The following is a 6,175-nucleotide window of genomic DNA, read 5'->3' on the forward strand; positions in this document are numbered from 1 at the left end:
ACACACACAGAACTATAAAATTGGTACTTTGGGTGAATAGCTGCTTGGGTTTTGACTGGCATTTCTGGGAAGGATGTGAGCCCAGGGATTTCTGTCGGCTCACATGCCAACTTGAACCAGGAAGGAAATAATACTGGGGCTGCAGCTTGGTTTTGGAAATGGGAAATTCCTTCCCCACAAGGCTCTCTTCCCTAGGAGCATTTGTATGTGTGAGGCACCAGCTCGGATTTGATAGCATAGGGAAGCGTTTCCCACACCAGTAGGACTGGGCTTAGTGGCTGTCAGAGATGGCTTTTATTCCCAGTGTCCCTTGCCCTAAACAGATCCTTGGGCATCCCATCACTTACACCGTGGTGCTCAGCGCAGCCTGCTCAGTACGCTCCCCAGTTCCAAAAGTGGCTTTGAAACAGTCCCTGTCAGCCATGCAGGTCCCCAGCCTGTTGCAGCCTTGAGCACAACACTCAAGTTTGTCTCTTCGGGAATACTACTCTCCTTCTGCATGCTCTGTGTGTGTGTGAGAGAGAGTGTGAAATAGCCCAATCTCTTTTCACTTACCTTCATGCTCAAACCTCACTGCTGCAGATGAATTTTTCTGAGGGGTTGCTGTTTTAAAATACTTTTAAGCAGCAAGGACCAAATATATACGAATGCCACTGAGAACAGGTGTCTGTGGCCTGTTGTGGAGGCAGAAGGACCTAGGAGGCCTTTGGGTCATCTGAATTCACACCAAGATGCCAGGTCTGAACGTGAACCCTGTGCGCTTGGGCCACTGCCAAGGTACACTTTGAGCTCAACCACTTCAGACAGGTCTCCCCGTGAAGGAGGCTACCGGCAACGTCTGTAGCAATAAAAAGGGTCTGAAAAAGTCCAAGGGCTCAGCTTCCTTCCTCTGTCTAAACATGGGTGGTTTGTTTTTTCACGCCAGGACTCAGCACCTTTCAGGTCTGTTCTACAAATAAGACCCACTCAGCTGCTGGTATTCTCATTCCTCCAGCACCAGCAACTTGCTCCCTGGCAGCGCTGTGTGTGCTGCTCCAGCATCCCATCAGGCACTGGCAGAGCTGAGGCATCCTGCTGCGGGTACAGGTGAGAACCCCTACCACAGGGCCTTTGGACAGGAGCCCAAACTGCAGAGTATGTCATGCAGAGCTGTTGAGACCAGCAGAACGATTCTGGTGGACTTGCTGACCAGCCGCCTGCAGTAGCAAAGTCACAAAGTGGGATGCCACTTTTTTTGCATGGTAGAAAAGGTGGCTGCAAAAGGTTCATGCACCTCCTGTAAGTGAATCTATTCTTCACAGCATGTTTTAGCACTGTGGAGGTTGTCAATCGACAACACCAGGTTTTGCCAAACCCTCCCAGAGTACAGTTTTGAGGGAGCTCGTGGCTTTTCTGCAACATCCTTGCTGTTCCTGTCTTGCCTGCAGAATCGCAACATGCCAGCCAGCCCTGGAAATGTGCCTCATGGGTAACCCTGAATTCTTCTGGAAGGAAAAAATGGCAATTTTAAGTCCATAAGCTATTAAACTGAAGGACACGCACACTGAGAAGCTACAGATGTGTTAACTGTCCCACATCACAAAAACTTCTGCAAATTATTTAAAAGCTAAATGTCTGTCACTGCCTGTGGGATTTATTACAAATGATGCTTATAAATAACTTACAGCATTTAATAACTCGCAGATCGGACAGCCTTAAAAATAGCACACCACTAACACTTGGGATGCTTCTGTGTGAATAGATTACTGCTACTGATGAGCATAATCAAGTTAAACATTTCCTTGGCTCTGTACCTCCTTCCCATCAGATTTCAAACTAGTTTACTAACAGACTTGGGAGACTGTGCAGGAGAAGAGGTGTGGTGTACTTGGCTCGGGTCAGACCAGATCAGGAAGTTCAGATGCCATTAAATGAATCCTTGACTCTCTCACAAATGTCAGTCTCATAAGCAGCATGGATCATGAACTACTATGAGTTTTTAAAGGCAGTCATCCAGTGGTTGCCCGAGAGACAGAGTTTAAATATACTGGAAGGTATTTAAACAGAAAACACTAATTCTTCCTGTGGGACTTCCCATACACATCCCAAATAATGTGCTCTTTCTGACTCAATTCAAGATTTCATCTCCTTTGAACTTCCTTCTTTTAGCCTGGGTGAGTACTTGGACTTTATCTGCAGGGACAAAGATAAGCCTCTAATAGACACATGCAAGAACTTCTGATCATTTAACTGGTCACGTTCAAGGACAATTAGAAGGAATTTTTTTCCCCAGGTACCTAACAAATGTGAGAGTGTAGGGTTTGGAAGAAGTGGGTGAGAAAGGGTGGGGGTCCATCTCCACAGCAGGGCAGGGACTGATGGGACAGCATGAGAACTACCCTATGTAAACCTAATCAGAAGCTGGTAAACATAGCAGAGAATCTCATTTCTCACTGAAGCAAAACTGAAGTACTTAGGTGAAGGTACCAACCGAAAATCCTGGGTTTACGTCTCTTGACACCAGCGCAGTAAGAAGCCAAGCGCTTCTCCCAGTTCCTTAAAACACAAGCAAAAAGGAAGTCTTGAGTCCTAGCAACAGGTTGGGGACCACGAGTCGAGGGTGAGAGAAAAGCTTAGCAGATCTGAAAAAAAAACAAGGGAGGAAGGAATAATAAGCCACAGTGGAAGAAGTCTGGTAAAGGCAACTCCTAGATAATTCCACCAGGTAGTCTGAACTTTATTATGCTACATTGAACATGAAACCATAGAATCATTAGGTTGGAAAAGACCTTAAGATCATCAAGTCCAACCATTAACCTAACTCTGCCAAGTCTACCACTAAACCATGTCCCTAAGCACCACATCTACAGGTCTTTGAAATACCTCCAGAGATGGTGACTCCACCACTTCCCCGGGCAGCCTGTTCCAATGTTTGACCACCCTTTTAGTCAAGAAATTTTTCCTAATAATCAATCTAAAATTCCCCTGGCACAACTTGAGGCCGTTTCCTCTTGTCCTGTCGTTTGTTACTTGGGAGAAGAGACTGGCACACACCTTGCTACAACCTCCTTTCAGGGAGTTGTAGAGAGCAATAAGGTCTCTCCTCAGCCTCCTTTTCTCCTGAACAACCCCAGCTCCCTCAGCTGCTCCTAAGACTTTGCTCTAGACCCTTCACCAACTCCGTTGCCCTTCTCTGGACTTGCTCCAGCACCTCGATGTCCCTCCTGTAGTGAGGGACCCAAAATTGAACACAGCACTCAAGGTGGGGCCTCACCAGGGCCCACTGCTGGGGGACAATCACTTCCCTGGTCCTGCTGGCCACATTATTCCTGACACAAGTCAGGACGCTATTGGCCACCTTAGCCACCTGGGCGCACTGCTGGCTTGTATTCAGCCAGCTGTCGACAAACACCCCCAGGTCCTTTTCCACTGGGCAGCTTTCCAGCCGCTCTTCCCCAAGCCTGTAGCGCTGCATGGGGTTGTTGTGACCCAAGTGCAGGACTATAACTCTAGATTTAAAATAAGCCTTCTGGGCTTTCCTTGATGAGCCAGATATGTGCGAGGGGACAAAGTGTCAGCAGGGGCCAGCTCTGGTGTTTAGCACTTACCATTCCTGGAGGCACTCCTTTCCAAATGGAAACCTGCTGGCTGTTAGCATATTGGTTGATTGTCAAAGGGAAGTGATAGAAAAGTCTCTAGAGCCTCTCCAAATTTTTTGTGATGTTATCAAGGGAAGCAGATGTACAGCCAAGAGAGCTGCAGCCCCCACATATGGTTTTTCGGTTTGGATTGACTGTTCACAGTTGCTACTCTAAGCTCCATGTTTCCTTACTTCAGAAGACAGAAAGAATCCAGCTGGATTTCCAGATCCTTGACAACTCATAGGTCATGACAACTGTTGGACGATTGCTCTACATGTAATTGGAGATTACAGTTACTCCTCTAAGCAGTTATTAGGATTCAACTATTCCTTCCAGCTCATCACTGCTAGTTCTGATCCACAGAGCTGCACCTAATTCACCCAGACCTCAGAACCTGCTTGTGTAAAGCAAAAGACCCACAAACTGGCACCTCACTAAATTCAAAAGGTTACCTGGCCTATTTAGTCAGTTCTTCTGCTTGTCTTCAGCCAGTTCACACTTTCTGTCTGTTAAAGCTTGCCTGCAGTTTGGGGAGGTCTCCCGGCAGCTCTCTTGTTCACCAGCTGCTGTCAGTCATGAGCTGCCCTGTCAGAGTCCTGCACCAACCACTCAGCATCACCATCACTTACAACACTCCAAGATGCTACATTAACAGGTTCCTAAAAATAATAATTAAGAAATGATAAATATCAAAGTCTCTAGATACTAAGAGTGCTGAAATAGAATGACATGTACCTACCCACCTTTATTTGGAGAAGAGTTGACTTCAAATAGGCTGCCTAATGTTTCAGGGTATGTCTGAGAGGACACTGATAAGGAGGGCAGATCTAGGTGCCTTCAGGGAGAGTTCTGTAGGCAGCCAGAGCAGGGCAGGAATCCTGGGCCAATGCTTTCACTGGGACATTGTTAAAATTAACAGTCATAGGGTAACTCCCACAGGCACATTCTCTGCTCAAAGCCAGTTAGAAACATGTACAATAATAATTACGATAACAATTCTTACCTGCTCACATACAAACTTACCTTCAAATCACATTAAATTGTTTTTTAATGTATTTTAAAAGGCCTGGCTTCCTAGAGCAGCTCAAACTTTTTAAGCTTGATCCATGTGACACCCTAGGATGATTCACACTTCGTTTCCTGAGGCAGTAAGAATCATTTGACTGTGGTCTGACAGCATTTGGTATCATGCAGAAGCCAAGAGCAGCCCTAGATAATGCCAGGAGGGCGAAATCAGACTGAGGAATCTTAAGAACTTTTTAGATGAATCGAATTCTAAGTGCTCGGCAGAAGACTGTGGGTTGCCTAAAAGCAAGGTATGTGGGAAATGTCCAAACTGCAGCTGTCCTTGCGTTGGTCTATCAAATAAAGAGGAGCACTTACAGTTTAAGTGTTGTACATTAGTATTCATTTTAGGACATTAAAAAAAAAAAAAAAAAGGCTATTATCCACAAGAGAAAAACAGATTAAGGAGTACTTTATGAGCAGTTAAAGAACATCAGGTAATATACTGTCTCATTAAGAAGGCAGCATGCAGCACTGCTGGCTTATTTATTAATGACCAACTGGTGAACTCAAGTCACTGTTACAGCACAGGGTTGTTTGTCAGCTGTCAGGGTCAATACTAGCGAAACTGAGCTGCCTAGATATCACTCCTGTAGAGAATATGCTTCAATTTGCAATCAAAAAACCTCACCTAGCTTGAAAGAGATTTGATTCCTGCAGATCAGCCAGTTATAAAGGAAATTTTCTTTTTAAACATTCCTTTCAGGCATAACTAGGGAATTAACAGCTGAAGCGGAAAAAATTGATGACGTCTATTTGAAGAGTATGACGAACTTCTTAAAAACAAAAAGAAGCAATACGGCTTTTTTGATAAAAGCAGTATTAGAATATACATCTCAGGGAAAGAAGTGAAGTTCTAGAAACACCAGACACAATCAGGAGAGGTTCAGATGTCATCTTCAAAATATGGTATCTATCTCAAGAAAAAGAGAACCACTACTGTAGAATGCTCCAGGTTGTCTTTGACAGGTACATCATCTTTGACAGATGATGTATGTTTTCTCAAGAGCTCCACGCAAGACTTTTACCTTATCCACTGTGTAACACAAACCAACGACAGCATCACACTGATCTCTTACTCACTAAACTGGCCATCTGCAAGACAGGAAATCAAAGTCAGCGTTTCAATTTTGCACTGCACAGCTCTCTACAAGATTTGCCTTACTCAGTTGAAGAGATAACAAGGTCTCTAACCACACTTGCCTACAGCCAACTCATTTCACTGAGACCTATCCATATTCTAAAGTTGAGAGTATACTTTCTTGTTGAAATGGTCTCTAAACAGAGAATGAAGGTCTATCACAGAGACAATATTCTAGCTAAGTCAACAGTCAAAAGATTTATCAGAAAAGAGAAAAAACAGCAGCAGTCATAAGATTCTCCACCTTTCTTCACCTTTTACCTGCCATTTTAGAAATAGTAACTGATCTCATTAAAATGAGTTTCATTACAAAAAAACCACAATATTCACCCAGACAAGTACTCTTGTT

Source organism: Numenius arquata, chromosome 7 (genome assembly GCF_964106895.1).
Source record: "Numenius arquata chromosome 7, bNumArq3.hap1.1, whole genome shotgun sequence".
Classification (NCBI taxonomy): Eukaryota; Metazoa; Chordata; class Aves; order Charadriiformes; family Scolopacidae; genus Numenius; species Numenius arquata.